Genomic DNA, 23,610 nt, shown 5'->3' with positions numbered 1-23,610 from the left:
TCCATCAGGACTACAAGCGGAGCCCATTTGGCTGGAGGAGCCAGGAACACACCCAGACTCTGGTGCAGACACAGCCCATACCCTGAGCTCACAGAGGGCAGGATCCCAGGGCACATCAATGCCCCTGTAGCCCAGCTCCAGAGAACTCCAACGAGTTCATGTGCCTGGACATGGAGCACTGCTCCCTGTGATCCCAACAGGACTGAGGTGAGGCACGATCTGCTGGGTACCTGCATGTTTTGTGTGCAGAAAGATGACCTGGTATGGACCACCCAGAGCCCAATGTGACCCATGCTGTGAGGGCTGGGAGCTGTGCTGGGGTTCCAGCACATGGCTCCCAGGCATGCTGGTCACCCCCACCACTCCTGCTCCACGCAGAAAGAGTTGCAGACACACTCACAGGGCTGGCCATGGGTACCACACTGGGGGCCACAAAACACAAAGGTTCTAACAGCAAGTTATGTGCAGAGTTCTCACTCTGATTCTTCTCCTTTCTTTCTCCTTCTCATTCCAGTAAACTCCAAAATAACAGGCAATAACATTAATGCTGGCTCCATCCAAATGAATGCACATGGAACAGAGAGATGCATCTGTTTAGTGATTCTGAAGTGAGCTGACTCCTTGCTGTGCCACCAGTTCACCTTGCCTTACTTCAACCTAGTTTATTTTTGTGGGGTTTTTGTTGAAATCTGACATGGGTAACAAATTATTTTTATTATGTCTATTTGAGCTACACCAACTCTTTAAATGCTCACATCACCTGGAAACTGTAAACAACCTTGTTGCACATTGTGTAGTCACTGTGGATTAACCTCTTGAAGGATGAAGACACAGAATGGTTTGAATAATAGTTCTTGTTCTATCCTTCTCTGACAGATGAATATGAATAATAACTTATTTTGGCCAAAACAACCAATTCCAGGTGAATTTATGTCCTTAATGGGAGATCTGCCATGACAAACAAGAAGGGTTTGGTACATTCTAGTCAAAAGTGGAATATCTTAAATCAAAAGTTTCAGTAGCCCTCAATGTTTGTGCTAACCCTTCTATTAAATCTTCATAACAATGTGATAAGCTAGAATTCGTTGTCTTGTACTTTATTAAAAAGAGGGCAACCTCTAGGATAAAATAATATTGAGAAATAAATTTTACCTTGGATTAGTTTCATGTAAACATAAAAAACTCAACTTCTCAGAACTCATGTGAAAAACATAACATAGTTAATATTAAATACAAAGGTTATGCAACCTATTACTTTTACAGTTTGTGCTCCTGTGTCCTTGAATTTGTCCCTGTTTTGCTTATGATTAATGAATGACTCACCCTCAGTACCCTCTCATTTATTTCATACCTCATTATGAATCTGAAATGGTCTATTTGTTATTTGAAAACAGCAAAACAAGCATGGAAGTTAAACAGCATTCAGAAATGCAAATGACATTTTTATAAATAAATTGCTATACTATCACATTTTAATGGTTTACATTTTTAACTGCTTTTGATATAATTTTGAAGAGTGTACTTCACTTAGTCCAGAGAATACCAGGTGGAGTTCCTCCACGTGATTTATTTAAACATCAGGAGTGTCAGTGTACTCTATACAGTCACTCACACACAAATCCTACAATGACACCTGGTGTACTTTACAGTTCTCTATTTTGGCTTGTCAAGATCCTATGCTATAATTCCCCATGGCTTCTCATTTGTTTTGTTTGGAATTATTTTACCAGGGTATGATACTTTATAATGTTTTGTGATTATGCTGTCAACATTCAGGCAGGGACAAAATCAAGGCTAGAAAAAACTTTTGTGTATATTAAGTAAGTTCACAACTATTAAAGCAAAACCCACTAACTTATTTATACTGAAAACAAAGTTTTGTACCAACAGTTCACAGTACTACTTTTGTGTTGCTATATCCTTTTTCAGTTTTGATAATTACTTTCATTAACAGAATCTGGTAGTTTCAAAATGCTTTCTTGAGCAGAAAAAAAATTGGCTTGGGTGACATCAATGCTAAATACCATTCTGTGGAGCACTCAGAGGCATAAACCAAAAAGTCCATCTTTTCTCTGTTTACTGCAGTAAATTCTGACACTGCACATACTTCAGTGTGGGTAATCCAGTCCCTCCAGAAGCCTGTGCAGTCTTCTCTTTTCTCATCACTTTGGCAAACCTGTCCACACCAATGAGAGGAGGTTAAAGTTCTGCAACAAAGACTTTACTGCGTAAAGGCCTCCTCTAAAGCCCCAGTGGCAGCTGTGCCCAGCTCCTCCTGCAGAAGATAAGCTGTCTCTGTGCCTGACCTTTTTCAGTTTCTGGCTCATGATGTGCAAGCAGCAGCACCTGCACCTCCTATTTTTGCTCTATTTTATTTGTAGCCAAATTATGGCTGTGAGCTGTATTCAGGCTGGCTGCTGAGGCTGCATGCAACAGAGAGTAGGCCAGAATCCATGGATGTTATAAGCAGACAGGTACAAATCAAGCTCAACCAATTGCATATTCTTTATGCTGTACAACATGCATGACTATTTGTATGCCACATGCAGTAGCTTAGGTATTGTGTCATCATAAAAATAACATAACTGGACATGGTTATTAGCTGCAGGCTGACTTTCAGCTTTGCCTTTCCCAATATTGTAGATTTATGTTTTCCCCCCAGCTCATTCAGAACTCTTTGTACAGTAGTTTATTAAAGTATAACTAAACATTGTCCTTGGTGCCCATATATGTTTGGAACAATTCCAAGTCTATGATCTTTTCCTTGAATTTTGTCAACATGTTCACTACAGGCCTTTATTCTTCCTTTTTCAGTGAAAACTCTACAAAGATCGTTGTTTTAAATCAATCCTGACTATGATGCACTTTAAGATTAGTGAACATGTTGTTCTTCAAATTAACAAAACCAAATATCCCTCCCAATACTCTACACTTATTCCTGCCAAGCTCTGTATTAGTTTCCAGTGTGAATAAAAAAAGATAACATCTTTACACATGGCAAGTATAAGAGGTAATAATAAAAGGTAAATTTGACATAAGTTATGAAGGATGCGCAAAAAAAAAAAAAGTGAAACCTTGCCCCTGAAAACTTCATGAAGCTATAATAAAAATGGAGTTTGTGATGGATATCATAGAAACCAGAAAAAATTACACAAAGCAGGTAGAATTTATTACTACAATGTTTGAGTATTATCCTCAGCATAGAAAGATCAAAACCAAAACATGCATAGTGCGGAGAAACTGAAGGTATGTACTGATGGGCTTACCTCTAAGGATTTAATCTCCAGTAAGTGGCTTTCTATTTAAGCAATGAAAGCCTTTTGTCTCCTTGCCTAACTGGAATGAAAGTCTACTTCTCAAGGCAAATGCTTAGAGATAACTAAAACCAGTCTGAAACTTAACAGGTGTTACTTCTGTTACTTGAAGTGTTCTATTTAAAAACATAATTTATTCTTTTTTATTCTAAAAATACCAAGACATATCTCCAGGAACTCTTCAGTCTTCATTTTGACTCACAAAGGTCCATTACTCTATTATGCACACCTTTCATTTACATTGCAGACCACTATTTATTGACACTTACCAGGCACCCAAAGTAGCCCAAGTAGAACGTGCATCCTACAGACTCAGAGAATATAACAGTGAAAATATTACTATCATAAACATAAAAACGGAAAAGTACAAGAAATGACAGAAGACCAGATTCTGCCTTAAAGCTCTGTGAGGCAAATTCATCAGCAGTGTGACTGCACGTCCAAGCTCAAAATCTGAAAATGTAAATTACACCTTTGGCACTCTCAGCTAACAAACACCTGCAGAACTGTGGGAGTTTAACCTTCTGTTCAGATGATTGGCTTCACTTTGCTGCTTTTTGAAGCCTGACTTACAACAGGTGAGGATGCAGAGTAAAATAAAGGTGTTGGGGGAAGGCAAAGCACTTGCTTGTTTAGCACATTTTATGGCTAGGTCAGGGATATGGGACATGGATGTTGCGAGAGGTAATGAGGTAACTGGCAGCAAAGAACTCTGAGCTGGAGCAAATGTGAAGGTAAAACAGAATCGAAATAGTGAACCATCTGCTTTCTAATGAAAACAGCTCCTCTTGTCAGCAACATCCAGAAAAAATGATTTCTTAGTTGGAGTGTATAACCGAGGGAAGTAGCTTTTTTGCTATATGAGGTAATACACTCAAATGATGTATGACTTAGAAAATAGTGTGGGTTAATGATCTTCAGCTGGATCAGGGAGTAAAACAAAGTAATTTCATAATACAGAACATGATGGATTAAATCATGTTAATACTGGGTATATACATTAAAGAAAATGATCTTTCTGGCATACTAAATGGCAAAATAAAAAGCACTTTTAGTAAGCTATATGATTAATTAGTCTGCCCTTTTATTTATGTACCATGATAAAGTAAAATGTACTTCTTCTTGTTACCTCCCAGGCAATTATTCTAAAAGTTATATTGAATACACCAGCTTCATTGTATTGCATCAGTCCATCAGGAACTGCGAGTAGGTCCCTGTCTTTGTTTCAAGTCAGGGGTTTTCTTTTTTTCTCTCCCTTTCCTGTCCTACTTACTAGAGGTTATTGGGGTTTTGTATATTTTTTAACTCACACAAACATGAGATTGAACAGGATACATTCATATATTGCAATAATATAAACATTGATTTGTCTTAGCACTATTACTTACAGAGAATGCAAAAAATTCCAGTGAGTGAAAAGTTATAGCTCATGTGTAATTCAGGCAAATATTTAAATATGGGAATGCAAATGCTTCAGAGTTCGTTCAGATTCTGAGCTGTTTCATTTCCTGCCTTCACAGTTTAACTGTGTATCTTGCAAATTTCTACCACAGGTTCAATCACATCCAGAATCTTTTAGAAATAAGCTGGAAATGCATTTGCAAAGGAGATTTCACATTAAAATAAAAATCTCAGATTTCAGAAATAATGTTACCTACAGACGGAGGTATATATTATATATTATATATTATATAGTAATTATATATTATATATTATATAATTTTTGAGACCTATGTGTCTTCCGGTCTTATTGTACGTACTTGTTAGAAATTATGACAATGATGTAAGACACAGAAGTTTCCTCTAGTACCAAATTTATGTGGAAGGAAGAAAAGGCATTATTAGCACTGAATTTTCTTCTTTCTTAAAATCTTATGAGCATGCAGAATCTGATAAAATGCAGGAGTTAAAGAAAAGTACATTTCAATGATATTTTAAAAGAGAATATTTAGTAAGCTGGGGTAGGTTTTGTGTTCTATTAGGGATTCACATAGTTCTTCAAACTGGATTGCCTTAGACAGATGTACATAATAACATAGAAAATGCGAAAGAGCAGACTTGGACATTTTCTAATGTTAAATTCAGAATTCAGGTGAGTAGTGTTTTTGACAGAGAGAAACTTGTTCTTATAAGAAGCCCAGCACTTACATGGATTTATGCTGTTATACTGTTCCACAGACCTGTGCAGAAAAGTAAATGATTCTAAAACCCTAGGCTAAAGGAAATGACTTTTTTTTAAAGAACCAGCTAAGAATAACTACCTTTTTTTTTTTTTTTGATAGTTGCTAGTGCCAGATATTTGTCTACTACAGCAAGAATTTGGAATTCCTGCATGAAATCCTTGCAATGTTCTAATTCTGGATTATCTCACACAGAGTCCACCTGCTGACACAGAGTCAGTATTTGCTGACTAATCTTTTGTTTGCAGCACCACTAATGCTTTCTTCTGACTTCTTCAGCTTTCTCTGCTGCAACATGAAATCTGTCTTTACTGGGAATTAAGTAAACCGTGGTAAATATAAATCCAAATATTTTCAATATTTATTCCCCCTGTGCATTTTGCATTTATCTGCTATCAAAGGAATTGCTCTACCATCAAGCTCTCCAAAGTCACTTTTGCATTTTAGTGGGTGTGAGTGCAGTGAGAGTGTTCTTTCCTTCTGTCCTCTCTAACAATCTCATCACCCTTCAAAGGGTCCTGGGCAGTTTTCAGGCCTCTCAGATTTCTGTTTAGTGTAGAAAAAGGCACATGAGTTTTCCTCTTGTCAAAAGTATCTTCATTTCATCCTTTTCTATGATCAACACTCCCAAAAATTATTCTGGACTCCTTTTTCAAGTTTTCTTTATTCTAAAGAGGATCATAAAGGCATAACCAGGAAGATTTTTTCATGCTGCTCAGTATCACATCTGTACTACTTTTTTAACAGAGCACATTTACGATAAATATTTGCTTTATATCACCAATTCATACCAATATAGCCTATAGCTGTTAATAGTTGTTTATATATTTGTAAGCAGCTTTTCAGCCTAGAACTGCATAGATACTCCCTAGAAATTCCAAATAGATGCTGAAGTTCATAACTAGAAAAAACGCGGACACCTATTTACAGCTAGCAAATAAGCTTTAAAACAGATTTTTAAAGGTATGTGAATTAGTTCCTAATAAGACTGTTGCGAGAATATAAGAAACAGGTGACATGTATCACAGAGAAAGTGTACTGGCACAGCTTCCTCAAAGTGCTGGTCTATACTATCATTACATTTTTGCTACATTTTAAAGTTTGTAGAATACAACTCCATGTAGAAGTGTGACCTTAAAATTAGTCTTTGCAAGCGCCTGAGATGAGGGTGGTGATGAGATAAAGGTGATGGGTTTTAGCAAGCAGCAGGCTTTAAACCTAAAATTACATTAATTTATTTGCTGCAACACAATTAGGTAGATTAGTTATTGCTCAAACTGATTTGTTACATAAAAGAACAATTTTTATATCACAAAAAAATCCCCAAAACAAAAATCCTAGAAAAATAAGAGAAGTGTTAGTGCTCTTGTACTCCAATGCTGTTGGCAAGACTCAACTAGAAATGCCAGATATGTATAAAGAGTAATTTTGTCTCATTAAATGATAACACTAGTGGTTCCTCTTCATCTCCTTAATTCATTTCTTATAGTTTTTCTTGTCACATCCACTTGTTTTATGGCTTACTAACTTGCAAGTTATGGTCATAATTTATGGTCAAAATTGAGTGGTAGCAAATCACAGAATATTTTCATTGATTACCCTAAATTGTCTAATCTCCTGTATGTTTTTAGGACTTGATTGGGTGGTATTTACTGATTGCCTTCATCTAATTTAAAAATCAATCAATAGCAACAATGAGAGGTGGTGGATAAATCGAGTCTAATGCAGCATAACTGCAGCAAATATCAATCAAAGGCTCATTCTCAATCAAATTTGTGGGAACTTTTAATACATAAACCAAAATGTCTAAAAGCCTTACTTCTAGAGCACATCATTTTTAAATTGTTGTCTGCAATGTGACATCTTATTGCTCTTATGCTGTCTATTTAGGGCAGTTTTCCACTGCTAAAATGAACATATTTCACTACAATAAAACTGTAACAAACAGGAAAAAAAAAGTCATCAGCTACGGTTTAAAGGCACTTTGTTCCATCTTCCTCAATATCATCTGTATATAATAATGGGAATTAACATAACATCAGCTTTTCCTATAAACCGTGTGCATTTTCTCTGATAAACATTCTAATAAGTGTCTCGATAGGAAATGTGTTTTCTACATTGAGAAATCAATTCACTAAAGTTGTTCCTTTACATTGTTCTTTTTTAAAAGCGTCTTTAGTTCCTGAAGTTTTGGATAGCAAATGTGAAGGGAGCTGTCTGGAAGGCAATATTCTAATTTCGTGACATTATGAGGGCAAGGCACTTCATGCAGCAAAGAAGGACAGAGAGTAAATGCAAGCCTTCCTTTTCCAAGTGATGACAATACAAACACAAAATGCTTTTTTATGATGTCATAATCAAATATGACATAGAAAAAACACTTAATTTTTTAACTAGGCATGGATCTTCAGTTTATGTTAACTCAAGGTAAGCTTTCTGTAGGCATACAGATGTGAACAGTTACCTAAACTGAGGTCCAAACAATGCTGTCATTAACAGCTGGATGAGGAGCTAGTTCTATAGCCAGGAAAAATAAGTCAAAACTGGCCTCTATTCTTCATCCATACTCAGAAACAGGTATTTAGTGTCAGAACTTGCTCAGTAAATTCTACGTAGATTGCTGAGGAGATTCAGCTTTTTTTTTTGACAGCATGGGAGATATGAAGCTACAGACTTGTTAGGCAATAGCAGGTTCTGTCCTGTGACTCCAGCTGTAATAAATAATCAATGAAGGAGAGAAACTTGGAGGTTTGCAGATTCTCTCAAGCCTTGCAGATACTTGATTTTAATTTGAGTCAAGTTATTAATAGGTCAACATGTGAAAAAAAAGTCCAAAAGCTTTGAATGGTTCTGAATTCACTCAGACAAAAATTCCTTTTTGGCATCTAAAGAAAGTACAACTTATATGGCTGCAATCCAGCACTGCTACGAACAAAACCACAGATATGTAATGGATTGGGAAAACACCACCACTCTGGAAAACAATGATTCTGTTCTAAGAAATTGTAAAGTATCCTTTGTTGCTAAACACTCTTGAAAAATCTCAGGCCCAAGCAACAGATCACAGCACACATTACAAATATAAAAGACAACCACCAAAGAGAACCCTACCAGCAGTCCACGGTTCATTAAAATTCTGACATTCTGAGATATCTTCTTGCCAAGGGCCCTCTTACAATGACATCTGTACACTTGTCATTACATTGTGGTTCACATTACTTACATAAACATGCCACAGGGAAACCACGACTGATATAATTTTTGTAAGATTGAAAGGTAGCCATTGTGATCATTAAAACAAACCTGAGAGAGCCTTCCTGATGATGGAACAGATTCAGTTACTTCTTCCTTCTTTGTGGGTCATTAGTTAAAAAGGGGAAGGTGGGGGAGGAGGGAGAGAAGGCCATATACTGCAGGTGTTTTATCCTTTGTAAGGAGACTGCGCTGAGACAAATGATTCTAGCTGGCATTTTGTACACACCGGAGATTGCTTATCGATCCAGATCAGAATATTCAGGCTGGCCCCGGGGAAAAGGCAGAGTATTTTCTGAGGGAGTTAATAACCTGGCAGCTGAGCTGTCTTGTCCAATTCACTGAACCTAGGGCTCTAATCAGGCCAGAGTTTTTATTTTGAGAAATCTTGCCATATGTGTCTGCTATCTGCCTTCCACTCTATTGGAACAGTGACAGTGATTGAAATGACAGCCTATAGATAGAGCCTAATCAAATTGTTTATTATCAGCCTAAATCAATATGTATAGATTGTAGAAACATCACTGTCATGACATGAAAAAGTCATACTAATACTACATGCTGCAGGTGTAATTCTAAAATGTAATTTTCCATTCTAAATTATGTCTGAATTTAAAAGAGTAAAAGAAATTAGAATGGTGTATGAGACAGTGAAAAATATACAGGTTCAAACATTTCAATAACATTAAGGATTAATGTTAAAATGCCACTTTGTTCATTGCTTAAATATGTTATCATGTTCCAAGTGAAGAACAGAGCTGTGGGAAAGGAAAAAAGAAATTGAAAAGTTGTTTTGCCTTTTGTATAGAAAAGGGAAAATCTCAGAGATCTGTGTAAGCACACACTGCAGCATGAATCAAATTCCAGCACACCTAAAAAGTGAGTTTTGAGGCATTCAGACTACACAGACAAAAATACAGTAACATGAATTCCTTTGGTACAACACAAATATTACTCCCAAGAGCAGAACAAAGAGCTTGGACCATGAAATCTAATGATTTGATAAGAAGCTGATTTCATAAAGCCCTCTCTTCTGAAGACTGTTGGACACCCTTTTTGCACAGAAAAGATATCAGCGCATCATATGGAAAGAGTAAAAAGTATTTAATGGTATGTCATAAAACAGATTCTACAAGCTTAATTATCATCTCAAGCAGAATCATTCAAACACAAAACATGAGACGAAGAAGGAATATTCCTGAGGGCCTGGCACTGGATGGGAATCTCCCAGATTTGGGAGAGGACCGGTTTGGCCAGTGAAGCTCACCTGAGTGCATGCATGCAGAATCCTCCTCTAGTGGGACTGACTGAAATGGATAATCCTGGCAAGGCTTGTGGCCCAAAAAGAGTCAGCTGTATGGTTCATAACATTGGAAGTTGCTCTACTGGCAGAATTTGTACTACCTAACATGTCCTTGGGAATAATTTATTGCCTTGCTCCTCAAAAAGAAATTTCAAAACTATTTTAAAGTACTCTGGCAAGGTAAAGAGGCTGTAACCTTAGAGCAAATTATATGTTTTGCCCTGAAGAATGGTGTGAAATAACCTTCTGGTTAATTAATCTTTGCAGTGCAAAGATTAATTCAAGCTCTTGTTTGGCTGTCGTTTACATTGTGTGATTATTGGGTTGAGTCAAACATATAACAACTTCTAGCATTACGGCATACATGTTAATAAAAATAATTTTGTGTTGTAGGCTGTACTAATTTAAAGAGGGTTTTTTTTTTTCTTGGATAAACATACTTTTCTTACCATGAGCATGCAAAGCTCTCCAAACAGCAATTATCTTTGGCTGAATGAATCTAGGAATTTTCCTATTACATCCAAAATCAGAATTTCTTGATCGCCATTCTAAAAAATAATGGTACTTATTCAGCAGAAAATATTAGCATATAAATCTAAGTACATGCTTAAGTCCCTCCTGAGTCAGGAAAGAAGTTAAGCAGATGCATAGCCTTAAGTTTTAAATTACTTCAGTGGGACTTTCTCGTCTTAAATTTTGAATGTACTTGAAGTGTACTTACAGCTAAGCATAGAATATGAATACAGGTGGTTCAGTTTGGCCCACAGCTGGCACAAAACCAAAATTTAACATTACTTTTAAAGCGTTTTGACTGAAATCCAGCGAAGTACTTATGTCTACACACAGTGCTGATTTAACTGTCTCAGTTTATAGTTACACTGGTGCAATTGCCTAGCATAGACACAGTTCTGCTGCTATTTGTCTTGGCATAACTTAGCAAGACACTTTTACAGAACTGAATGGCTCTTAAAGCCGAGAAGGCTGGGGCAAACCTGCAAGGCAACCAAACCTGAGTTAGCTGCAAACACAAGTCTGACGGGACGTGAGAAGTGAGAAATTTGCCTGTTGAAATGGTCATCTTCAAAACCTTCCACAGATCAGTGGTGGCATTTCCCAGCACACTTCTGCCAATGTGGCTGTTCATATGTGAGTTCATTTCACAAACAGTAGCTCCTTCCAGAAGGTGTGGATGAAATGCCTGGATTATACCTTGTACACTGTAAGATCCATTGAGCTGGATATGCTCTAATTGTTGGGTGGAAACATGGAAACCTGCTTTAGGTTCTGTATGGTATGCAGTGAAATCCCTCTTACAGGCTGATTCTGCTGAGAGTCCATTATATTTTCTTTATCATTATTTTGCTTTTTGTTAAAACTTATTGCAGGCCAAATGATTCAAGATAAAAGAAAGTACTATTTTTCTCCTTTCCAAAACATCTTCAAGGAAGAGTGTGACCACAAAGAAGGGTGGTAAAAATGAAGAAATAATGACCTTATTATTTATTATTTACAATGCAGAATGGTGATAACACTGTCACCATTATCCAACTTTCCAATACTTGTGTCGCAGTTACGGATACCACATATTAATGAGAAATATACTTAATAACTTAGTTCTACCTTGGGAAAGGATTGTTTCTAGGATCCTCCTATAAAACTAGTGAAATTCTTATTTATACCCCACTTAGTGTTTTAGATAGACCATTTCTCTAGATCCATTCATTTTCTTTTTGGTTAATTCTGTTATGGGCTGATTTGCTTTGTCTTTGCACTAAATGGGATGTAAAACTAAGTGCTACTGATACAATTTCTATGGCTTTATTTGTTGCTTTTTTCCACCTTGCTTTGTATAGAGAGCAGATGTATTAAGAGAAGATGCACAGCATACTAAATTCTTACCTCATTTGAAGAACATAGTGCTTCCAAACTAAATAGTTTAAGATGCAAGAAAGGACAGTGTTAAGAGCACAAGTGTAAACCTTAACCTGTCCTCTACCTCACAAACATTCCACCAGTCAGACCATTGCCATCTTTCATTAAATGCATCACCATCTATCAGCATAGGACGTATCAAATGAATGAACATTAACCCCTAAATACTTGTTCTCTAATCGTATTTGAAACTACAAATAAAAATTTAAAAGTCCATTTAATATTTTCAGTGATCTCTAGTACACATTAAGTAATTCCTCTAATTTTACCTACAATATAATAGTGACAAAATTGAGAACAGAAGTTTAGACTCTAGCAATCCACTTTCACTTTTCATGGACACCATAAAGAATTTAACTGCTTCCCCTTTTCTCATATGAACCATACAGGCATTGACTCTAAGATTAAGCAGATTTCTGCACTACCAACAAATTAAGCCCTATTTGTTTCTTTTCAATTGCATTCAATCCAGTACCATCACAGCAAAGCCTTACTTGGGCTCAGGCTCAGAAACTCTGCAACCTAAACATCAAAACTAAAAAAACTACTATTCAAATAGGAAGGAAAAATATGGTATGATACAGCCCCATGTCTCACAAAACCTCTACACATAGTACTGCTTCACTTCAGATGCACAAATAATTGACAAACTGTACAAATCAGACCTGCAAACATGGTGTGCCTCCCAAACTGTACTTCAAACCTCATTACATTTAATAGTTCTGTACCAAAATGCCAAGTACTTCAAAAAATTCTGGCCAGGTTACGTACTTAAAAAAAAAAAAAAAAAATACTACTGAAACACAGGAACGTGGAAAAGTATAACACGAGAAAGTTCTAAATTCAAACTACACTCCAGGAGCATAAAGGGGGATTAATGAGGAGCTGTGATGGTGAACTTCTAGAAGAAAGAGTTTAAGAAGTGAAATTCATTTCAGCAGTGTCCGTTGTGCTGTGAAGCTTAATTGTAGCACCTTGACTTCATCAACTGGAAGAACTTTTGCTGTTCTGTTTGCAGACAGGGTGGCAACCATTCTGCATAGCCTGCATTCCCACTCTGGGAGGAGTTCTGTGTAGCAAAGATTCCACGTGACTCCCTGGGCAGCCCAGATAGAGATGTGGCCAGCTAATCCTGCTCTGTTTAAACACAAGATGACATGATGGTAGTGACCATGCTGACCTTAAGATAGATGTACAGAAGTGTGCATCAGTCCAACATTAGTAGAAGGCAGACAGGCAGGAAGGAAGGAAAAGAGAGATTTCTGAAATACTTTGTGAAGCTTACCTTGATAAACACTAAGGAGAAATCCAGGGATTTTGTCCACACACAGAAAATTGTGTAAATTGGCTGGAAAAACTCATTGACCCAGTCAGATTGTGTGAAGCTTGTGATCAAATACAGCCCCAGGCTCTCCTGCATCTTGCTCAGAACACATAGCTCAATGAAAAAACTCACTATTTTATTGTGATAAACACTGCAATAGAATGATGTTTGCACTGGCATGTGTGAGTTGCTCCTCTTTAGGTGGCTTGGGAACATTATATTCAAGGGGTTTTAGGTGTAAATTTACAAGCACAACATGCAAAGAATTTTAAGGTTTCATTGTTCAATTATTTTAAGTAGAACAATGAAAACATCAATGCTACAACAATACAAATTAATCAAACAACAAAAAGTAAAGCAATTAAAGCTGAGCAGTGAGACTGATGAATTCACAGGTACTTCTGCAATGCATATTCAAGAGCCTGAGTAATTAGGTGTAACTGTAGAAAGACTGTTAAGTGTCCTTTATTGTAGATCTATGAAATTTATTTCACTGAGAAATCAAGTACATTGTTTTTGTGGATCACTTTGGACAGCTAGAAAAAATGAGGGAGGAAAGATGGTTCTGTAATTTAGAGCATGGAATGGGAGAGGGAAGTCTCTTGAATCTTATGACTTCCTAAGTAGCTTGAGGCAATGACCTCCCACTTGTAAAAAAGTTTGACAATCCTTCTGTGTGCTTACCTGGGCTAGGAGGATATGTATGTTAAGAATGCTTAGACAGAGCACAGAAATGAATAACTGTATGACTCCAAGTATACAACTACAGAACTCACCCTAACACCAGAGTTCCATATAATCAAAGCTAGCACTTACCTCAACTCTCTGCTATTGTAAATATCTGTGTTTCCAAAAGTCCTACATATGCTCTCTTGACATTTTTAGGTTGAAATTTTTATTTCTAGTCACTAGAAATTCTCAGATGGCCTCATCTGTAGAAGCCCATCTGAGGCTGTACTTGGTTCTGCAAAGTTCTGAGTATTGTCAGTGCTGATTCTGTGTGAGAGGCTCAGAAATTCTTCAGAACCTCTGAATATGAGACAAAGGTTAGGTTTAACCTTGGGAAGTCAGTCCCCTCCGGACAGTGTTTCAGATCTTTTAGTTCAGGTCTGCATTCGGAACTGCTCCCTCAACCCTCCTGGCTCCTTTTCTGTGTTGACTGTAGCAAAGTCAGTATCATTAAACATAAATTACTCTTTCTGAATACTCCAGGTCACTTCCAAAAGTTGACGTCTAAATTCATCATCCTAGTACAACTCACAGGATGAAGATGAAACTATAAAATTTGATCTGATGAAATTTTATTCCTTAAGTCATGATAACTTGCTTTTTTTAAAATCCAGACTCTGGTTTAGCTTTGGCAGCACATAAATTCTGGATTAGCCAAAATAATTGCAAATAAATAGTTTATTAATCAGAGTATTACTCCCATGACTTAATGAGCCCACAGCAATTCTCAAATCAGTAGTCTATAACTATAGTATGTACCTCCAACTCTCTGGTAGAATCTAGGTAAAGCAGCACATAACACATCACATAGAAGAGAGAGAATATGGTGAAGATTTTATATAGCTTCATTTTGCAAATACTTTCATAATTTTATGTTTTCTTATCTTAAGGTGACAAAGACAAATCTATAGAGACTGATATAGTACTTGAACCATATTAAACAATTTTTGTTGGAATTCTTTGTAATATACATAGGCAGTGATAACAACAACATGAGATTAGCTCCAACACTGAGGATATAAGCAAGACTGTGTAATTATCCTGTGAATCCAAATAACATTAAAAATTGAGAAAAAGCTCCCTTGTCTGCCATGACAATAGTATAAGAAATTATTCGTCTGGCATAGCAACAGAATGAAGGAAAAGAGTACAGATTATCAGCTTGAATTAAAACAACTGATGAGGCAACCTATTTAAGGTGAGATAATTCTTCATGTCTCTGAAAATATCTAGTGGTCATCCTCCCTCAGGCTTTGTTTCCATGCAATGATTGCAATTGTTTTCAGATAGAGATGCAGCCATGTCTGCTCTCACCCTGACCTGGTGCTCACAACTTGGTTTTAAAAATATTTTGCTCAATAAAGCACAGTAAGCAAAGCTGCTTACTCTGTCCAAAACATTCATTCTATCAGGGTTTCATAAAGAAAAGTTACATAAGATCCTTACCTGAATGCATGTGGATTTGACTGTAACTTTCTCTCAGGCCCTCAAAAGTGTCATTGTATGGAGAAAGATCAGCATCATTTATCCTCTTGTCACTCTGAAACTGCCAGTGAGCCTGTGAAATGGGGAACATGCCATATAATTAGAAAATTATCCACTGCCAACTTGCTATTATCCTATGCTTTTCTAAAAAGAACAAAAGGTGTGCCACACTGACAGCACTTCGCAGGCAATACAAGAAACTCTCAAGAGTTTCCAGCAATCTTCAACATGAATAACAAACAGGAGATAGTTTATAATCTGGTAAGTAAAGCTAAGGCCTTTAAGGACAACAAAACCTATGTACTTAGCGTACAGCACTAGCAGGGAAAATCATAGTAGAATGGTTGTTTCTTAGCCTGAACACTTTTCTCTTTAGGCTGAAGGTTCCAATCCCATGAACTAGGGCTTCAATCTTCATAGAAAGTTGTATTTCTGTAACAATCATATTAACACAAGGAGACTTTTGCCTCCAGGCTCCCATTGTTAGATTACTCTTTGTATTAGACTGTCACAGAAAAGGCCTTTTTTTTTTTTTTTTACAAAGTAAAACACCTGAAAGATTATCAGCAGAAATTACAGGAATACAGAAGAAAGTCCACAGGATAACACTTAGGGAAAAAGGCATCAATATTTTGTAAAAAAATCTTGAATGGGAAAAGAGGATTCTTCATATGAAAGCTGAACAGGGCTCACAGTTCACGGATTTCTTTTCTGCTTGAAATACTCAGGTCATTAACATTAAGTTTGGCTTCTGCACCTCTTGGAGGAATTTCAGTGTTATACAGGTGCCAGGTCACCACACTGAGAAAGTGACTCTGATGACTTTGTGTTCCAGACCACAAAGTCACCAAGGCCCAAATACTCTGCAGTGCTGCTTCCAAGAGTGCAGCGCAGCACTGCGAGAGCCACTGGAGATAGCACCGGAAGGTGCATCCTTTGCCAGTCCCCGTCACAGAGCACGAGGTAATGCTGAGACTGATGCCACATTTTCTGAAAACGGTGTCAGAAAATGAAGGTATTGTTTCCATCTCAAACACAATTCAAGAATTAGACAATGGAACTCATACTGCTGTCAAAAAAATTTTGGCTGAAGGTTAGGAAAATTCCTGGTGAGAACATTGTAAAGGGAACTGAAAATATATGTCTGCAAGTGAGAAGGAAAAGTTCTGTTTTTACTCCACAATTATGTGTAGAAAACACATCACAGAGTTGTACCTCAGCTAATGCTCTATGAACTGTGACAATCTTGTAGTGCATTCACCCAGGTTTTTTGTAGGTGCATCACTAAGGAAATATTCACTGTATCTACAGATGGCTGCAAACATTGTATGAGAGACCCAGCAAATTATTCATCACACTTCTAACAGGCTGGTAAAAGGCCTGTTCAAAGAGCTGAATGACTCAATAATAACTATTTGCTGTTAAGTTCACCTTACCATCCTCTTTTTATTTACATTTATGTAAGGTTTACCTTGATCAAGTAAATTAAAGGGTTACCTGCTTTCTACTAGCACTGTTAAATGTTTCAGAAAGTACCCAAATCACAGGAGTTTTATAATGCCATGGCAGTTAACACATTCTCCAATACAGTGATTTCCTTTACACACCAGGGCATAATGGCTCAGCTGTAGAGCTTGAATTTGGACTGAGGAATTTTACTTTCCAACCTTTTTTTTCATTTTCCCTGTGGATGCCAAGCTGCTTGGCTTGCCAGGCCACATCCTACATCTACAACAAAAGTGGGAAATGCATGTAGTGCTCAAATTCCACGCTCCTAGTCTGGAAACCACTCAGTTACACAGCGTGAGATGTTTTCTTGATGCTCAGGTACTGAAAGGGAAGTTCCGTTCTTGGATTCCTCTCCTGGCCTGTTGTCTGATGCAGTCACTTGCAATGTGTCTGTGGCCCTGGCACGCTTTTTACTGGAAGTCAAATTTCACAAATTCCAAATCTTTCTAAACCTTTACCTTTTTTTATGTCTGCTAATCAAATAGGGAGGGCTATTGTGGAGTACATGTCCCACATCACAATGAGAAAATTAATTTCACTCTGTTCTTAGAAATGTTTAACTACTATGGGGGAGAATAACATCAAAAGTCACTGTGAATTGTATGATTCTGAAAGGGAAATTAGATAAAAAAGAACTTGAAATAAAAAAAATTTAAAAATCCTTCCATCTAGCGCTAACATATTCAAGGAGAACATAAATGTGCATTCTTAACCAAACTTAATAGAGATCCACTTTGCAGTATATTCCATACACACATTCACACCATGTTTCTTAAAAATAAACAAGTGAGAAGTAAAAAATACAGCTGCTAAAGGAAGGTTATTTATGCCCAAACTGTACTGGAGAAATTAGTCAAGGGCAATTCATGCATGTGAAAATATGATTTCTAACACTGCCAAGGTCGATAAGACCTTAGGGAGTAAATGCTGACCACATAAATCAAAGATGCCTAGAGGCAGTTTTGAGGATGAGTGGTGAGGCTTTAATAGTTTTAAAAAGCCTGTTAATAGTCCAAATGAATCAGCAATGATACAAGAGCAAATAACTTGTTTATGAAAGGAACAAACCATGCTTGATGTCCTTCTGTGGAGTGGATTGCCCAAACTCAGAATCATACGATTCTCTCCTGCATTTCAGAAGTAAGGATCTGATTATTCCTCAAAACTAAAAAATGAATAAAGGTGCACCAATCTAAATGAATCCAAACTACCAAATTAGTTTGTTTACAAAAATATTTTAGGAAAAAGACAACTTCAGTGACCAAACTACTTTATAGGAACAATTCCTGTTTTGCCAAGATGTCTAAAGAGAAATGCATTTTATCTGAAAACGCATACCGGATAGCAAGCTTTTCCATTGTTTCCATTTGCTTGGTTTTGTTTGTTTTTTTTTTTTGACAATTTCCCCATAGTATGTGAACAAAAAGCAAATAACTTTTTTTCCTTTCTAAAACAGAAAATTGACAACTTTTCATTTCAAGCCCAGCCACTGAACTAAAGAGTACTTCTGCCTAGCTGGCTCCCCACACTCCTTTGGTTGCCACTGTACTATCTAAACATCTCCTGTTTCAGGTTGCCTTTCCAAAACACTGTGTAAGTTAGAGCATGCTCCTTTCCCACACAGCTCAGATATCTGGGATACATATCTAGTGTGATACATGAAGATATCTGAAATCAAAGAGAACTTTAAAACAATCTTTTAAAGGAACTCAGTTTGCACTATTAAAAATAGCTTGAATTACTAACAGGATGAGTTTGTGTCTGAGTCAGACCCTTCTAAACCTTAAACAAAGATGAATTCAGAATAGAACTGGCAATTAGAACTCACTGTGTATTTATTCATTTGTATTAATAATTAATAGTAGATTTTTGAATGTTCCTGTGTTGTACCATTATCTCATATTTTAGAAAATACGATTCATGACAGCATCCTGATTTTACTACTAAAGATATTTAAACCATTTTTTATGTTGTTTCTGTGTGGGTAAACTGTTATGTTACCACAGCCCCTTTCAGCATGAACTCTTCACTCTCTCATGCTCCTATTAACAAATTCCACATCTATTTCAAACTATTCGTCTTCTCTTCCTGGACACTGCTGTTTAATATCTCTGCCACCTTGATATCAGAAAAAAAAAAGGTTGACTAGACATGCAGATTCCTCTGATTAAGGGATAATTAATCTGGCACGTCCAAAACTCCAGCATGAACAAGCAGCAGAATTCAGAATAGTGAGACCAGAAGGGTGCTGTGGAGGCAAATGAAAGTAGGTATTTATGGATCAGTTGAATACAGGCAGAAGAATGTATCCTGAAGTCTTGCAGCCAATTGAAATTTGTTGTCAAAGTGTGAAGGAGGAAAAGAAGGAAGGCAAAGAGGGAAACCATCAGCCAAACATGCAAAACTGCTGCTTTCTACTTCACACAGTTATGACTCCAGGCAGAAACCGGGTAGATGATTGTGTATATCTGAGAAGCAGCAGGACATGTCTCATTGCTAATCTTTATGTCAGAGACACTAGTGTTTGTTTCTGCATCAATACTTCCTATCTTTTTGGCCTTTTAAATTTTTTTCATTAATTTCCTCTCTTCCTTAGTCTCAGAACCATTCTGGAGCCAGAGTTTGATTCAAATTTCCAAAGAGTAAAAGAATATTTGATTGCACATGAGCGTAATTTGTTCAGCAAGGGTGGCAGTGATCAAAAACTAAGTGTCATAGTTCCCTAGGTTTGCTTCCTGCATAGATGTGCACTGATTCCTATTTGTATAAGACAATGAATTGAAAGAGGAGGTTTTCAGAGTCCTCTCACTCTGGAGACAGTAAGAGTGTTGGGTAAACTGCACACAAAATACAGAAAGAAAATACAGTAAGACCTCATTACGTTTATTACAGTCACTGGTTATCCTGGTAAATACCTCACTGAAGAATAAATGGAAAGCCCACAGTCACAGCTGTCCAAGAACTCTTGTGTTGTTTCCTCACATAAAATTTCTACCTTTCGCTTTTCCCCACTACAGAGAGGGAAAAGAAGCTAAAACATGAGTCCTCCTCCTTGAGATGAGTTGGTAAAGATCAAACAGTACTTGCATGAAGTTTCCAGTGAAATTTTGCCAGAGGACAAAGGGCTGTATGGGCCAAGAAAAACCAGAAGCTCTACAAGTGTAGGAAGACTGTGTTTGTTGGCTGAGTTTGAGAATAAATTGAAGTCAAACTAAAGAGCCAACAGCAGCTGTTTCTCAACTTTTACTTTTTTTTTTAAATCCCAGCACAGCATGCAAATAATTTGTTATGGACTTGAACCGGAGAAGCCAAGTATATAGTATTGTGAAACTGAAATCCAAAAATATAATATTTCAGGTTAGGAGACCTGTAGCTGGTAAGCCCAAACCACTATTTGCATTCAATTTTCTGGCTTGGTCACAAGCACTTTTGCTTCCTGATATATTTAACTAAAATATGCAGCTATTGCCTCACATGCACCTTTGGCTTTTTCCAATGCCTATGAACATGTGCACAATGTTTTAGATCACCACCAGACTTCAGTACCAGCAATATCAGTTTCTGGGTTGGTTTTTTTTGTTGTTTAATAGAGTGCAATGAAGATTTCTGTCTGTGGATGCATCTGGAGGTTGTTGGAACACTTTGACTCATATTCCCAACATATTCTCATAAAACTGATCAGCTGCTCAAAGACAAAAACACCACTGCTCCCTCCCTGCACATGCCATTTTGGGAGATAGAGTGAAGTAAAAATGATATAAAAATAATATATAACTTATTAAGAGGAAGAGGACCACACTTTCTTGAGCCACTCTGTAGCTCTAAGGGAAAGCACAACAGCTAACTCCCAAACTCTTCCCTGATCTCTCACATCCACAGTTTGCTAGGTTTTCCCACAGAGCATGCAAGAAACAATTGGTCTCCATGTATCCATTGGAAGCTCATATGGGGCATCTTCTTAGGAGAGATTTTTAATCTGGCATAAATTCCTTAGTATGGTAACACTGCCCCATCTTCCAAATGGCTGGGAAAATTCACATTATCTTTGATGAGCGTTAAACAAAGTGTAGATTTGATTGCCCAAAGAAACGGGCAGAAATACAGGTATTTTCAAAGAATATTTATTGCTATGGTAGCTGATCTGAAGTGTTTCATAGTCACTTTAAGCCAAGTTCAGGATTTACACAAGGAGAAAGAACAAGAAAAAGTGTAATACCCTGTATGTTGTTTTATTTTTTTATTTTTTTTTTTTTTGGATCAAAGTGTCATAAAATATTGTATTTTATAGGTAGGAGTAATAAAACCAAAGCAGCATGGCCAATTAAAATGTTCATTATTTTAAGAGATAAAAGCAGATCAATTATGATGTTTCAACCCATCTATGGTAATTTATATTAGCTGAGAATCTGTCCCTAAATATTAAAACAGCAACCTTGACACTTCCTTCCCCCCTCCCAATTCTCGACTTTAAAGACACTTTGCAGTTCCACAGCACAGAGTAAGAGAAACTCTACTTTATGCTGCTCCTGGGTGATAGCACAGCTATCATCTGCACCAAAATAACTGCAAAATTGTGAGGGATTTTTAAAAGATAGAGAGAAGAATAACAACCTAACTATAAGCACAAAGGCAATTTTAGCTAAGTAAAATACAATTACACCAGCTAGAATTTCTTTTGGACATGATTAGTAACAAACGTTCCTTGTCCTATGAAAATGTGCCAGGAAATTTTAATTGACTGCAAGCATCCAAGGCTGCCATTAAACACATCATCTGAAAGATTAATGTTTTTGGCCCACACTTAACTACCATGTAACCTGCTATATGGTTTACAAGATGGAATGACTTTGTTTTACATGACAGTTATTGGGCCTAATTCTGCTCACTATTATGCCAATGAAAATTTTGGAGCAAGTCCATCGAAGTCAATGGCTCTATAAAATAAGAGTAAAATTAGACTCAGGCCCACCATGCAATTTAATAATAACTATTATTACAAGTTAGGCCAGATTCTGCTTTTCCAATTGTTAACAAGTGGAACCAAGCATTAGATATCCCATTCTTCTAAGATAAAAGGTGCCTGCATTAAGACTTGGCCCTTCCATAGAGACCCAGGCTCACAAACCTTCTCTGACATGACACAATGTGATGAGACCATTGCAGGCATGAACATTCCCTGGCATTTTGGAAGGACCCTATTGTGAAAATGCAGAAGAAAAGTGAGGAATTCAGAAGATGATTTTTTTATTATAATAACATTTACTTGCAAATCAATTCAGAACTACAGATTCTCTTTTTTAACATCAAAAGTTTGAGTCACTGTTGTTCTACAACCAGTAATTTCAATATATACTCAATTTGGAGGCTTTTGAAAAAAAGTAGGTATTATTCACCAACTGTGCTGTACAAATTGACACCAGAATTAGGTCACTGCACAAGCCATTGTACTTAGCACAGCTCTGGGCCAGAGACAGTGGGAGAAGACAGGAAGTAGAAAGAGAATAAGATGCTGTATCAAAATAGACACAGGGATTTGTTCCCCTCCTTAAGAAATGAGCTAAATTATTATTACTTTCTTGGGAAAATCACATTCTGAAAAAAGACCAAGTGACTCTTGTCCTCTCTCTTCTGTTTCTGGTGTTACATTACCACATTGTAACTGCTCATTGCTTGAGTTTTTAAATTGTAAACTGTTGCTAACCAGCAGCTTTACAAGGACCACATGTAAATGAAAAGCTTCCTTCCCAAGTCCACTGACACCCAGCTGACTTGAAATAGTATGTTTCTATCTATTACATCACATGTACAGGTTGATAGCCTTCAAATGCTTCCATTTATGTTAGACCTGGTAAAGTGATATTCTATTATTTCATTGAAAATAAAATGTATTGAGACATTTCATGCTGTTTTCCATCTTCCTTCTTTCTTAATGTTACTTTAACTGTGATTTGTGCTAACAACTAAAAGTTAACCAAAATAATTGTTGTACATTACATTCATTGCATTAAAGATAATCTGTGCTTATAAAATGAGATTGTTTTATGAATAAAATACACTGAGAAAATAGAGCTGTCTCAACAGCAATTGTGTCAGGTAAAAATACAGTGATATAGCTTGAATTTCTACACTTCAGTGCATCCCTTGAAGGTGTGAAATGCCTAATAGATGGTAGCATGCATTATTCTCCAAATCTTCTTTTATATGACTATTTCAAATATTTGATTATTGCCTGGCTAATAATAGGTGCTTCATCAGCTGAAGAACAGACCAGAGAAGACAGTGTGAATTGTAGCATGCAATTGTTCACTGACTGCCGCTGAAAATGTGTAGCTACTGCTGCATGCCAACCTTCCTCTGGTGTCTGCAGCCACTGTTTCATGGAACAGCAATGAAAGCTGTGGGAAACTTGGAAAAAGTCACCCAGAGACCAATCCCACCCCATTAATTTTTAAGTGCATAGAATGCTCCAGAGGACAGAAGAGCCCACCTGGGGCCAGTGAAAACACATCACAGCAGTCACTGATTTATTGGCATCAGGAGCAGGGTGGTGAAAAGGCTGTGAACCGTCCAGTACCACAGCAG

At 37.0% G+C, this 23,610-nt stretch overlaps 2 long non-coding RNA genes across 7 annotated transcripts in view; one reads left to right on the top strand and one right to left on the bottom strand.

The window, feature by feature from the left end:
• LOC108448321 overlaps positions 1–12,800 on the top strand; it is a 44,722-nt gene extending 31,922 nt beyond the window's left edge. For all 6 annotated transcript variants that reach the window (XR_001864163.1, XR_001864162.1, XR_001864160.1 and 3 more), the window contains one exon: positions 515–12,800. This is a non-coding gene — a long non-coding RNA (uncharacterized LOC108448321). The remainder of the gene's footprint in view (positions 1–514) is intronic.
• LOC103620312 overlaps positions 1–23,610 on the bottom strand; it is a 193,049-nt gene that overhangs the window by 74,491 nt on the left and 94,948 nt on the right. Inside the window, exon 3 of the long non-coding RNA XR_001864167.1 lies at positions 15,481–15,592. This is a non-coding gene — a long non-coding RNA (uncharacterized LOC103620312). The remainder of the gene's footprint in view (positions 1–15,480; positions 15,593–23,610) is intronic.

Source organism: Corvus brachyrhynchos, unplaced genomic scaffold, assembly GCF_000691975.1.
Source record: "Corvus brachyrhynchos isolate BGI_N302 unplaced genomic scaffold, ASM69197v1 scaffold26, whole genome shotgun sequence".
Lineage (NCBI taxonomy): Eukaryota > Metazoa > Chordata > Aves > Passeriformes > Corvidae > Corvus > Corvus brachyrhynchos.
Note: the sequence above shows the minus strand (reverse complement) of the source record. Positions and strands in the feature narration are given on the sequence as shown.